We start from the raw sequence: 15,048 nt of genomic DNA, 5'->3' as shown, positions 1-15,048 counted from the left end.
ACACCAGCATATACTGTACATATAAAAATAATTCTCAATATATTTATAAATAATGTGTTTTGCATTTTTAGTAGGTGGTAGATCATTTTGACTCGGTCATGTCATAAGTAGCTCTCAGGCTGAAAAAGTGTGTGCACCCCTGATCTAGAGCTTGCGAGATACATTTTGGCCGCGCTTTGGAAAGCAGAGCTAGATGGTAAACAAACATGGCAGCACACCGGAAAGGTAAGACATCACATTTACATGTCATTTTCTATATGTTCTCTGACATTTATCCTAACGATATGAGGCGGTCTTTGTGGAAAAAAAGCTTGTTTAGTGGACTAACTTTGCACTTGAAGGTATGCCCATTCACTTACGTTTTAACAGGTCTGACGCTATTATGCGCCCCGGCTGTATCTAGGCTAACGGCTTACATGCTAACTATTATTTTTATGTCACTAGTCACTTGAAACAAATTCAGGACGATAGGAGACGGGTTGAAATAAACCGAAATTTCCCTTTAACATAACTTTTCAGACACACATAATTGTGTTGTCCTGTTAAACTAACATTGTCTATTAATGTTACAGACAGGCATGACTGATAAAGTTTTCTGCTTAGCTCCCACATTAACGTTAGAAGTTATATTTTAGTTTGATGCTGGCGACACCAGCTGCTCAGCTGCTAGTGAGGGGAGGGGCTGTACCTGCCGCCTGCAGCGTGTTTTGTACACTTCACTAAATATTTCCAAAGAGCGCTTTTTCCTTTATCATTTTTGGCCAAAACTGGCTGCTCTGATCCTCCTGCAGCCACGCTGGCCGGATACAGCATTTGAGTATCGATACTTTTCAGAGTATCGATACTTTTGACATCCCTACTACTGACCCAAACCACGTCTTTAATAAGGAATATGAGCTGATGCCTTCAGGCAGAAGGTACAGGTTACCAAACTGTAAGCTTAACAGGTATAAAGTGTCGTTAGTCTCACTATCAATCGAACTACTTAACAGTCGGAGATGAAGTGTGTGTGTATGTGGTTGTGAAGGGAAGGGGATTTGTAATATTTTGGTGTAGGGCATCATGCAGCACGTGGCTCTAGGGCATTGTGCAATATCAACAGGTTTTTAGATATTCTCAACCATCTTTTTAAGAAGGTGATTGAATTAATGAAAGGAGGGGGCTTTTTTTTTACCGTCCAACAAGTCCACCACTGGCAGGAAACTTTAAACAAAATCCTATTTAGAAACAAAGAAAGGCACATAGATTTCCAGACATAAATTTTCCATATTTTAATGTGATAAATGACATGTTAGGGCATGTTAATCTGAGTTTGCATGACTGCAAGTTAAAGGTGGTATTAATAGAATTTTCATTTTCATTAGCCATGTAAACAGCTCACTAGAAATATTGTCTTTTTTTTGGAATGAGAGCAAAAATTGTAAGCGTGTTACTATCACAGCCTTGCCCAAGTATTTTTCCTTGTGTTTCCCCCTTTCCCTGTGTCTCCTGTATTCCCTGTGTGAGTAGTGTTTGTGTGGCGCTCCCTCTCTCACTCTCCTGGCTCCTAGATTCCTGCTCAACCAACACACCTGCCATCAATCAGCTCATTACCTCTTCTTTGTATCAACCATGGCTCTGTTTCCACTCTTCGCCAGATCCTTGTCTCAACTACTGTGGTAGTCACATGCTTCTCTCCTGGACAGAGTGGTCCACTTCCCCACACTGACACAGTGTTGGCCATGGCTCCAGTGCCTTGCCAAAAGCCCAGCCTTCAGCTACTGCATGGGAGCCATTCATGTATGTCACATCCAAGGCTCCCCATGGTCCACATGCACAAGATTACCTGAATAGGAAACTCTTCCACTCCATCCAGCTTCATGCAATCTGTGACAGCACTGGCAAATCTCTGGACATATTTATTGGCTACCCTGGTTTAGTCCACAACACCAGGGTGCTAGGATATAGTCCAGCGTTTGTCAGGAGCTGTTGCCCACCAGCTGGTTACTTCATTGTGGGGGATGTTGGGAACCAATGAGGGGAGGAGCGTTCCATTATAGAGAGGGCCCTTGGCATGATAGAGGAACTATGGCAAGGGATCTTCTTTATAACCCTGGAAGTGGATCATACCTTTGCTGCTAATGTTGTCGCAGTGCAGTGCTCTATAACATCTGCATCAATGCTGGAAACATCCTAGAGCACGCTGGGGAGGAGGATCCAGTGCCACCAACATGTGCAATATGAGGAACATGGAGGTCAGCATTACAGGGATAGACCGGCAGCACAAGTTGTCAGCCCCAGACCAATGTACCTCTCTGCAAGATCATAATTATTTAATTTTGTGAAGTGAATAAATAGCTTTCCTGTTACATTTTGGTTTTAGTCAGTAATTCTAGAACTTTGACTGCCCCTCTGCTACCCCTTTTCCACCAACATTTTGAACTGTTCAGAGCATTTTGACCAAAAATAAGTTGGTTTAGAGCTCAAAAAGGTGGTTCTTTAAACCCACGAATAGCAGATTTTTTATTGAACTAAGGTGCAAATCGGGACAATATCAGCAGGCCAATTCACTCAAAACTGTAAGAAACACAGGCTGGTTCGCTAGATAGCACCAAGGCCCCAAGAATCCTGAATAGAACCGGTTCAAGACCCAGAGCCAATTTGGTGGAAAATGGGTATGCTTGGTTCCCCTCAGGGCTCCAGACCTTGATTGAGTGCAATCAGCAGCATGGGACACATGTGGGCCTGGTGTGCCCCATGCACATACATAACAGAGCAACAATCAGGCCAATCAGGCACAACACCCATACACCACATTTTCACTCAACCACTCCCAACACTGATTCTACAGATTTCTCTATTTGTGACTTTTTAGTTAATAAATTACCTTATTTGATCATTTACCCATGTTTCTCCCACTTTTTTGTCTAGCCTACATATTGCATTGCACCGAAACTGCTTTTTTCATCAGTGTGGTCATTATATATAGCTACATTCTCTCAAAGAAGTAGGCCAGTATTTTGCATTTGGGTACTTTCACCTTTACTCACAAGGTACACCCCAGTGTTCAGAAAATTTCACTGTGCACCAAAGTAAAGAACATAACATTTTGTTGCATGTACAGCAGAAATCTCATGTGTTTGACATGACAGATGTGAAAACGGAGCTCCTGACATCTATCGCTGCTGGCCATCCTATAAGAGGTGGGAGGAAGGGGCTTGCACGGTACATTGAGTTAGGCAGTGATGATTGTAGCGGTCAGGGTGGGCTAGGTGTTTTGTTGGTGGATTGAAGCAATGTGTAGCTCAAAACTATTCTATTTATCCAGCACCTGAAAAGCTTTGCATTTGACTTCTTTCAATTAACACGACAGGACTCCATACAAGTTTCTTTTTTCATTGTTTTTTTTAAGAAGTTCAGCAAAAAGGTCAAGGAATGTTCATTTTGGCTGTAGGATATTGAGAAGCAACTCTTGCTTCCTCCTTTTCAGCTGGCTTTTTGAGGAGAGCCAACATGGCCCTGACCCCTCTTTGGCCTTTTAGGGGGTGGCTGGGAGCAGTTGGAGGGCATGGACTCTAACTCACTCTCCGTGCCAGGCAGGAGGGACATTTGTGAAGGCACTTCACATCCAGATGAGGAGGCTCCAGCAGCAGTCTGGCCATGGTTTGGCACAGAGCATGAGGCAACAAGGGTGGGAGGCTGAATAGAACGTCTTTCCCCAAGTGACTCATACATGGCATCGTATCGCAGCCAAGTAGCTGCTGATGCCACACCGCTGTCCATGCCTATGCTGGTGGGGGGATTCGTCAATTCCTAGTAAAACCAAGGACGACGTAATACTATTTAAATGGCAGCTGGGGCAGAATGCACAGTGACCAGTAATGGAATAGTCTAACTGATACAACTTTGTGGCTACTCATAATTGCTTTTGCCTCAAATGTTTAAAAGTTAAATGTATAGATAACTAATTAATAGGCCCATTTAATTTCCATATTGAAGGCTGGGGTAGCCATTTTTAATTGTACAGCATATCCACAAACACTAGCCCACTATAGTGCTCACTATATGCTTTACTTTATTTCATATTTGGTTTTTAAGTTGTCTCACTTTTTGGAGGTGTTAATTTTCTTCACCACCTGCCTGTAGAGCAGAAATTGTCATACCCATTTAAAATAATATTTTAACTCACACACTTATTTCAAGCCTGATTTGGCTGCATTTCTCTTTCTGCTTAAGAGATGAGATGGCTGTTATCAAGCAGGCTGTTCTCATGCACTGTTAGTGTAGCTACGAAAAAGTATTGAACCAGAATTTATATATTACCTGCCCAATCATGAGCCTGCAATTCTTGTATAATCTGTATAATTTGGAAGGCTGCGATCACGTGACCAGTGTGCTGATGGGTGTACAGAAGAAAGTAGTTTAAAGAGCAAAATTCCATGTCAGGTGGCAGGTTTGGATGATGTATGGGTTGGACAAACACAGGACTTTCCCCTGGGAGACTGGTGATCATGCCCTGTGTAAAAGAACGTGAACTATGACATGAATGTCTAGATCTATGATTACTGTCATCTGACTCCACCCAAATGCACAGACTTATTTGATAGGATGTCTATAAGCCAGTCACAGTGTTCCACATCATCTAAAGTTGACTGCAGTAGAGCCACGCCCCCTTTTTTTTTTTTTTACAAGCATAGCTGACAGCACATAATTTGTGTTTAAACTGTGTTTGTAGTTAACAGTATGTGTTACACCACTTATACATGTCAAATTATCACATGTAAAAGTTTACTACTTTTTTTTTTTTTTTTTTACAAAATATCCATCTGAGAAAATACTGTTTAAACAGGACAATTCTGTTTCTAATGATACAGTCAGTTTGGGGGACTGCATTGCAGTAGCTCAGTCCATAGGGACTTGGGTTGGGAACTGAAGGGTCGCCTGTTCAAGTCCCAAACAGGCGGAGTACCAAATACGGAGTGTGGACTGGTGGCTGGAGAGGTACCGAACCCCTCGGACTGCTTGGGGTGCCTGTCCATGGCAGCCCCCTCACTCTGACATCTCTCCACTTTGTGCATGTATAGGTCCTGTTTGTCCCTTTGTGTGTATTTCGGACCTGTGTGTTAATGACAACAGAGTGAAAAAAATTTAATTTCCCCTCAGGAGGATTAATAAAGTATATCAGTTAATTAGATTAATGCATCTTACTGATCATCTCCACAGAATATTCATCTCAGTAGGTTTTCAACACTGTTTTTGGAGATACTTCAGAAATTAAAGATTTTTTGACCCATGAAAATGTATACAAAATATAAATGCAATGTGGTTTAAAGCAACCTTTTATTTAGTGATATGAGTTGAATTATCATGAAAAATAAACTGATATTTTAGTGGAAAAAAGGTCTGTTAAGACCATTTATTGTCATTTTTTTAATTAGGTGGTTTCCGTGGTAAGATTCTTTGTCTATTGGAATGGACAGAAGAAACAAGTATCCTAATTAAAACTATTTTTGCTTATTATTTATGAGTAGGGTTGGGCATCGTTTGAATTTGAACGATTTCGGTTTCGATTCCAGTTCCAAACGATTCTCGATTTCGATTCTTTATGGTCAAAAAAAGGTTACGTGCTTATTTCACAGAGAAAATTTTTATTTAAAAAAAAAGATAAAGTCATATAAAATCATATAATCATAAAATCATAACTTCATGAAACACTGACCCAACTTACTGTGTGTGACAAGTTTGCATGCCTTCATATAGTGAAATCTTGGGTCAGTATACATGTCCACCCATCACATGTGAGGGCCATATACTTGACTTCAGTGAGTTCCATGATTACATTGGACTTCTCCGTTTTATACCATGATAGGGTGAGCCGGTTAGCTAAGCAGTATCTGGTAGGTGGAGTGTATTTTGGGTTGACAGTTTTCATCATATCTCTGCAAACACAAAAACAAACATTCTTGGAGAAATGTAGCCATACTTTGGAACGTGGCCGCTTCTCCATGATGGCGACTAGGCGAGCGCTGCATGTAGAGCCGGAACCAACGTCTTCTAATTTGTTTTAGCTACTCGACGGACTGGAAACCAAATAAAAAAATATTTTAAGAAATAAAGTGCAAGTGAAAATTGTTTAGGAACCATTTGGGAAAACCGAAATTAAAACGTATGAACAGTTCCAATGGAATTGAAATTTTGGAATCAGTTCCACTCGGTTCTCGGTGCCCAACCCTATTTATGATTGCGTTTAGAGTAGAAATCCACCATTAAATTTTCTATGTGTTTGGAAAATAGTTTGATTCTGAACAGGCTAAGGTATGTGGTCGGGAACTGCCCATTGATTCGACTGCCCATTGGTTCGACATCCCATTGTTCCGACCATATTAAACTCATTGTTCCAAAGTCCGTTCCAAAATCATCATGATGCCCTGTGGTTAAGGTCTGGTTAGGTTTAGGCACAAAAACCACTTGGTTAGGGTCAGGAAAAGATCATGGTGTGGGTTAAAATGAAAAAGAAAGTGGCAAACACATAAGCTGTGAGCCTGCTCCGCCTCAAGCCGGTTGCGGCGCACCATACGCCCGCCGCGAGCCGTTCAGCACCGCGGACAGTCGGACTAATGTAATGTCGAACCAATGGGTTGTCGAACCAATGACATGGACCCATGTGGTCACCGTGTTTCTTTTCCTAAACCCAACCAACACAACTTTTATTTCCTAAATCTAATCTATAAAACTTTACATTAAGTATGTAACTTTACGTTGAGCATATAACGTGACAACGTCCAACAACGTTTCTTTTCTTAAACTTGATAACTTTAAGTAACATACATAACATGGCAGCTCCATTGGTAGGGTGCTAATTACTAGATTAATATTGTACTAAGACAAGGGGTTCAGCATCTGCCACTTAAGTAAAATGAATTTATGATATTCCTAAAGGCTAGCAATACTACAGTGCTAAAAATGGATATAAGTAATGCAGACTGAGCACAGGTTACTCTACATGACGCTAACTTTTGATCACCTTACAACAGTAGCATGATGTTTAACATATTGTTTATAGTTCAAAACATGAGCATATTAGCAAGTTAAGGCATACAATTTTAAGTGTTTACTAAGCGATGGTCAATTCCAAAATGATTTGCATCCATTTTCAGTGGTGTTGATCGTTTGTTTTCACTAATGGCTGAATGATGTGTTGCTTTAAATGTTGCTGCCTCAAAGATTATTGTGGGACTGAGTTATCTTATTTCCTTTCATAAAGGATGGCCAGGTGTTCCCTATGTTAAAGGAGGTAAGAAAGGAGGCACTGGAACACCTTTCTGTAGCATTTAGACAATTCGACCAGCTCCTATCATGGCTGCCACTTGGATACTTCCAGATTATTTGACTCATCACTGTAGCTGTATGCACTCCCCATGGCCAAGTATAAAACAAAATAGAAAACGATAGACAAAGGAAATCATAACTCAAGGTCAAGTTTACACTTAGCTTTCAGTCGCCTTTCATGGTCTTAAAATGAAACACTCCCATGCGTGACCACACCATCAAAACACAAACAAAATCAGATGCAGCAAACTGAAAAGAAGATTTACATTTAATTCACATAGCTAAACCGACCTTAAGGTCAGCTGTGAGACAATTAGAGAGCCCTGACTTCATTAAGATTCCAACTTCTGTGTCAGAAAGCAGAGCAAGAAGTCTGGAAGCCTCAGCGGTTGGGAGATGTGCTAATGAGCTAAAAGTTTGGCAGTCCTCCCTGTTGACTGCCCCAATTACACTTACCTAGCTCACAGAGGATGCTGCACATCACTGTTCACAGGTGTTTAACATTCACTGCTTATTCTCCTTGCTTCCATTATTACTTTCACTGTTTCGAACGATATGAAACCATGTAATGCGGATTCTGGAGGCGGACAAACACATACGTGCCCAGCAAGAGTCTTACCTCAGTTGTGCATCAGCATCTGTGTGATTGGCTATTGAACAGCTGTAACAGAGCCAGTGGACATAAAGCTGTAGCCAGCTCACTCCATTCACAGCCAGTGGCCATTACTGTGAGCTGTGCTTCACTTGAACCACAGCCAAAGGGCATTAAAATGTGGTTCTTTTGGATCGGGGCCTGCTCTCTGTGGTCCAATCAGAGGACAGCTGTGGCTGTAATATAGTCCCTTCAAATAAACACACAGACTTAAGAGGATTGTATCTTTATATCAACACAGAATTTGTGGTAAGCAGTCCCAAAACATATGAAGAGTAAGATTTTGAATGGTTGGTAAGATTTTGAATGGTTGGATTTGATCTGAAGGTACCATTTAAAAAGTCATGTAATGACTGCTTTTGTCAATGGAGTCTGGTGGCTATTAAGAGAGCACTATAACAGCTATTCCTGCTTTAACAAAACATCTTACTCTTAATACTAGTTCAAATATATTCAATTTGGTTGTTCCAAAATCTGGTTGAAATAAATATATATTTTAAAACACTTGAGAATCCACTCATTACTAAAAATGCCTATCATCCAAGGGAAAGGATAAAAACAAATGAAATGGTCATCATAGTTGAAATTTACGATGTGCTGATGGATCCACGTTGTCATCTCATGCATTAAGTAACAAGTAACCGTTCCACTTTAAAAAGTTTCAGTTGGCCCAGTGAATTTTTCTGAATCAAAACATCCTGTCATTTTATAGTTATAGTTTTCTAATGAGACTTGCCATGGTATGAACAGTGGTTACATAAGCTTCAAAACTAGCCACAACTCAGCCCTGAACAAGAGTTACCATTCTCTATTGACCCATCAACAGACTGCAGTGTTGACAGCTCCACCTTTTAGTACCAGATCTGTGTGCTAGGTACCCTAACAGAAGGGGTAGAACAGTGGAAACAGAAAAAAGTTTCATTCCATTGTCATTCCATACAGACTGAATCATAATTTATTTACAATAACTTCCTTGTGTCACGTATATTAAAATCAAAAAGCCTTAAGCAGACATTGCCTCAGATTTATTAGTTTTTAGCAACCTCAAAAACAAATCAATAGTTTGAAGTATTTGCTATATTTAGAATATTTTCACTGCTTTACCGGGCCATTAGACTGTCTTTGCAAGATGCTGAGGCCGTTATTTCAAAGCCAGCCAGACTTAATTTACAAAAAGGGCCATTTTATGTAGCAGTTCAGAGTTGCTGGTCTACCACTCCCTCAGTTGGTTAGTGTGTAAGGTAAAGCTGAGCAAATATTCAAATTTAGCATACACTTGGACGGTATTGTTTTAATGTAGGTGGCCAAAATATGTTTTTGCTGCACATAGCAGTAAATTGCTTAGCTTCTGTGATGGTATATTTGGTTTATAAAATATGATAACGAAGCAACAAAATACATAAAATAAGCACAGCAGAAAAGTCAGATAGGTCAGTCCTGTGTGTTTAAGTATATGTCTTTAAACATTACAGTTACGGCTGAAAATGACAACAGAAATCAAGAAATTTGCCATTTTTACATATCAATTGCCAGTTTTCTACCTGCAAGTGATTGTTGTTGTTGCGCCACATCATGGTAATTTGGTCTATATTCAAACTTTCATCCCATGTATTTGAAATGTCATCCTATGTATGAAAGTTTCATTCCATATATTAAAAATTTCATCCTATTTATTCAAGTTTCCTTCATATATTAAAAGTTAATTTCATATAATCAACCTCTCATTCTACATGTTCCAACTTCATTCCATATATATATTGTTGTCACCTTTTTGTTCAGTATAACTAAATGTGACGTTAGTTGTTGCCAAATATGAAACTGGACTGGTTAGAGAATGATGAGACCTAACTCTGTAAGCATTCTAAAAATAATAAAGCATATGCCTTATGTGTCTTTTCTCTAATATGTTGTAATATGAGAACTTGTTAAATGAGAATAAAGATGTGCTTCACTGATATTATTATGACAAACAAAAACAATATAATACATACAGTACAGGCCAAAAGTTTGGACACACCTTCTCATTCAATGCGTTTTCTTTATTTTCATGACTATTTACATTGTAGATTCTCACTGAAGGCATCAAAACTATGAATGAACACATGTGGAGTTATGTACTTAACAAAAAAAGGTGAAATAACTGAAAACATGTTTTATATTCTAGTTTCTTCAAAATAGCCACCCTTTGCTCTGATTACTGCTTTGCACACTCTTGGCATTCTCTCCATGAGCTTCAAGAGGTAGTCACCTGAAATGGTTTCCACTTCACAGGTGTGCCTTATCAGGGTAAATTAGTGGAATTTCTTGCTTTATCAATGGGGTTGGGACCATCAGTTGTGTTGTGCAGAAGTCAAGTTAATACACAGCCGACAGCCCTATTGGACAACTGTTAAAATTCATATTAGGGCAAGAACCAATCAGCTAACTAAAGAAAAACAAGTGGCCATCATTACTTTAAGAAATGAAGGTCAGTCAGTCTGGAAAATTGCAAAAACTTTAAATGTGTCCCCAAGTGGAGTCGCAAAAACCATCAAGCGCTACAACGAAACTGGCACACATGAGGACCGACCCAGGAAAGGAAGACCAAGAGTCACCTCTGCTTCTGAGGATAAGTTCATCCGAGTCACCAGCCTCAGAAATGGCAAGTTAACAGCAGCTCAGATCAGAGACCAGATGAATGCCACACTGAGTTCTAGCAGCAGACCCATCTCTAGAACAACTGTTAAGAGGAAACTGCGTGAATCAGGCCTTCATGGTCAAATAGCTGCTAGGAAACCACTGCTAAGGAGAGGCAACAAGCAGAGGAGATTTGTTTGGGCCAAGAAACACAAGGAATGGACATTAGACCAGTAGAAATCTGTGCTTTGGTCTGATGAGTCCAAATTTGAGATCTTTGGTTCCAACCGCCGTGTCTTTGTGAGACGCAGAAAAGGTGAACGGATGGATTCCACATGCCTGGTTCCCACTGTGAAGCATGGAGGAGGAGGTGTGATGGTGTGGGGGTGTTTTGCTGGTGACACTGTTGGGGATTTATTCAAAATTGAAGGCACACTGAACCAGCATGGCTACCACAGCATCCTGCAGCGACATGCCATCCCATCCGGTTTGCGTTTAGTTGGACAATCATTTATTTTTCAACAGGACAATGACCCCAAACACACCTCCAGGCTGTGTAAGGGCTATTTGACCAAGAAGGAGAGTGATGGAGTGCTGCGGCAGATGACCTGGCCTCCACAGTCACCGGACCTGAACCCAATCCAGATGGTTTGGGGTGAGCTGGACCGCAGAGTGAAGGCAAAGGGGCCAACAAGTGCTAAACACCTCTGGGAACTCCTTCAAGACTGTTGGAAAACCATTTCAGGTGACTACCTCTTGAAGCTCATGGAGAGAATGCCAAGAGTGTGCAAAGCAGTAATCAGAGCAAAGGGTGGCTATTTTGAAGAAACTAGAATATAAAACATGTTTTCAGTTATTTCACCTTTTTTTGTTAAGTACATAACTCCACATGTGTTCATTCATAGTTTTGATGCCTTCAGTGAGAATCTACAATGTAAATAGTCATGAAAATAAAGAAAACGCATTGAATGAGAAGGTGTGTCCAAACTTTTGGCCTGTACTGTAAGTAAATAAGTAGACTAGAAAATGTGGTCATTATATTGTAAGTATGTGGTGGACACAGCCCCAGGGGCTCACAAAGTGTTTGAAGTGAATGTTAATATTATATTGGAAAGTAAATCAAACTTTCCAATATAATATTAACCACAGAGCCACAGAGACACAAAACCAAAATGACTTAAATGGACTATGAAGAGTCTCTTGGGGGTCTTGCTCATATGTACAAAGGTCTGGGGGCCTTTTACACATTTGTGCCCTGAGGCCCATCCATTCATACTAAGAAAATTCCATACTGTAGGCACAAAAAGATTATAGATGGAGGCCTAAAGGTTTCAGTGAAAATTGTTTTTTAAAAATCACAAGTCAAAACATAAATTCTGTCTTCTGAAATAATAATTTAAAAGTTCAAACAGACTTAAAGGAATGATTTGTTGCTCTCTGTCTTACAGCACACCTTAGTGTCTTTGCTTTTGATGCACATTTTCTCATTACATTCACTTTAAGTGAATACTGTACATACAAAATCAAATTAAGTCCAGGCTTGTCATTCACTGTGTGATGAAGTCTCAGCTAAAAATTCAATTCAATGGTTGAATGAACTTGAATGATTTTCACATCTTTATATCAGGTAGAGATAAGCAGACAGCCGAGCAGCTCAGTCAGCATGTGATGTTAGTGTAGAATGAGCTGTAGGTGCATTTGTGAGTACTACTGAGCTGAGGGCTCTGCCGAATTATTCAATAAAGAATGGTTCGGAGAACATTCACCATCCTGTCCGTCTTTGTCAGACAGAAGTAAGGATACACTCCTATAGCTTCTGCATCAGTTACACTTGAGATGCTGAGCAGAATGCATCCCTAAAATGTTGGAAATGCAAAACAACAAAGCTTCAACTCTGAGCTGTATTTATAAAATGGTACAACTTCATAAAACAAAGAACACACAACAGACAAATGGCTTTAGTCCTGTTAGAAACAGAAAGACTGTATGTAAGAAAGAATGATTGAGTATATTTGATCAAGAGTGTTTGAATGAAATGCAAGAAAGCTTGAAAAGGAAAGTGTCCAAAGGAAATAGTAATAGAATTTGAGTTCTTGATTGGTTTACAGCCTTATATCTATATCATGAAGAAGGTACACTGAAATGGTTTCGCCTGTCCCTCTCAATCTATAGCTACACTTGAGATAAGAAAATGGTGGACACAAAATTTTGTATCAGTCTTGTAAATGTTATTTCAAGTAACAACTAAATTGCCAGAATAAATGGTAGCATTGTACATTTATGCAAACTTGGGATACTTTATATCTGTACGTTATTATGTTGCAGATACACTGAAACTAAAGCCCAGTTTACACTGTGCGATTTTGGGCTGCTCCAGATGAAAGTTGCAGCTTCCAGGTGAGCAACCTAGCAGCTAGCAAACATGCACAGACACACCACAGTATACAGTGCCCACCTTTTAATGATGTGACTCTCTATCAGCGTTGCCAGGTGTACGATAATTATCGTATTTGTGTGATAATTTGGCCCTCTGTACGATGTACGATCAGTAATCCCAAAAAAGACCAAATATATGATAATTTGACCATTTCATTAATGTGTGGTTGTAATCAGTATGCCAGAGTTTTTTTTGTGAGCCCTGAAGGCATCTGTTCCCATGTGTCATGTTTCCAGCCAATCGCACTTTGCTTAGCATGAGATACGGGTGACGTTTGTCTCTGAACAATGAGTACGATTGACTGAATGGTCAGCTGTACCCGCCCCACGAGGCGCTAGGACCCATCAGGAAGTCGAGCGAGAATGAGATTCAAAACAGAATAAGAAGAGTAAAAACAGAAGCAAGGAAAATGGAAAAAAAGTAAACACTAGAGTGACTATATTTAAGCAATATCACACGAGAGGGAGTGATGTTGTAATGTATATCGTCACGGCTGTGCGGCCTCATGCCGAAGACAATTACAGCTGTGATGATATATCGTACAACATCACAACCTCGAGTGTGATATTGCTTTTATACAGCAGGTCAATAACAGCTTAAACAGCAATGCTGAGTAAGGAAATGTTAACAAAAGGTGATGAAATAAATGATTTAAGTATGTTATGTAGCTCCGCGAAAACAAACAGTTGCCCCAGTCCGTTGCCAGGCAACGCAGCACACACGCCAGGAACTCACAAGCTACTTTGTATTTACATTGATCTGCAACTGTGTAACTTTGTCCAGTTCGGCTGATGAAACGTTGGCAAACCTGGATGCTGGCACAGATTCAAACACACCTGGAGGTCTGCACAGAAGAGTCCTGGCTTTCCTTTTCCTCGTCCTCTCCTGACGACCACTCATAATTTAATTCAAATGTAATTTGGGGGAAAATATCCATCTTCTTGGTGTAACGCTACATGGTCAGTTTGCATCAATGTAGCAAGTGTGACAATTAATTAACGGTTGTATTTATATTTATAACACCTGTGAGCGGAGTGATTTTACTGTTACATGTCCCAGTGATGTTACAGTATACTCTATATCAACGCTCACGGAATGCCTCTCGTCCAATCAAATTACTCGGTTGGAACTAACTGTACTATAGCGCATCAGTAGGATTCTTATTTTGGTTATGACGCATGTACGATAATTTCCCTCAAAATACGATAATTTTGAGTCTCTGGTACGATAATCCTACATTTCCCACCTTGCAACGCTGCCCTCTATGTTGTGCTTCACAGTTGGGCTAGTAGTAGCATGCAATTCAGTAGGTGTTGTCATCAGTCTGCATACATCAAACTTGTTATACTTATGACATATAAGATTGCTAAAATCTTACAGTCTATAGGAGGCTGAAGTTTCTTTCAACGGTGCTGTGGTTGACATGCGGTTAGGTTTAGGCACAAAAACCACTTGAATGGAAAGATCATGTTTTCGCCTACAATGCTCACTTTTGGTGGCACAACCCAGGCTGTACACACACGTTTCAGTAAAAAACATCCCTGGTGGAAACACAATAACAGGTTACTAAAAAACACATTTGTTGGTTAAAAATTTGCTGAAAACGCAGTGATGACTCGCAAATCACAATTGGTTTTGTTGTTTGTTTTTTGTTTGTCTTGAACAGTGGTCTGCCACTTGACAGGCATCTCACCAGGGTAACACACCATTCACCATCTCCTTCATTCCCTAATGACAAAGTCAGCTCATGCACGAGGTTACCTTGGAAACGTTAATATGATACATATGAAACACAGAAATGTAAATTTTCTGTGGTTTGCAGAAATGTACAATGCTAACATTTTCTTCTGGTGACTGGACTGACGACCTTGGTTAATAATAGTTGTTTTGAAATAAGAACTGGGTTCTGTATACATTATATAAAAATAATTAACGTGGCTACCGTGACATCACCCATGGTTAGTGGACTCATTTTGGAACCTCAGATTTGTTTTTATTGGAGCCAGAAATGACCATATGTGGACATGAGGGTAGA

Source organism: Epinephelus lanceolatus, chromosome 23 (assembly GCF_041903045.1).
Source record: "Epinephelus lanceolatus isolate andai-2023 chromosome 23, ASM4190304v1, whole genome shotgun sequence".
Classification (NCBI taxonomy): Eukaryota; Metazoa; Chordata; class Actinopteri; order Perciformes; family Serranidae; genus Epinephelus; species Epinephelus lanceolatus.
This window is presented reverse-complemented; position numbering follows the sequence as displayed.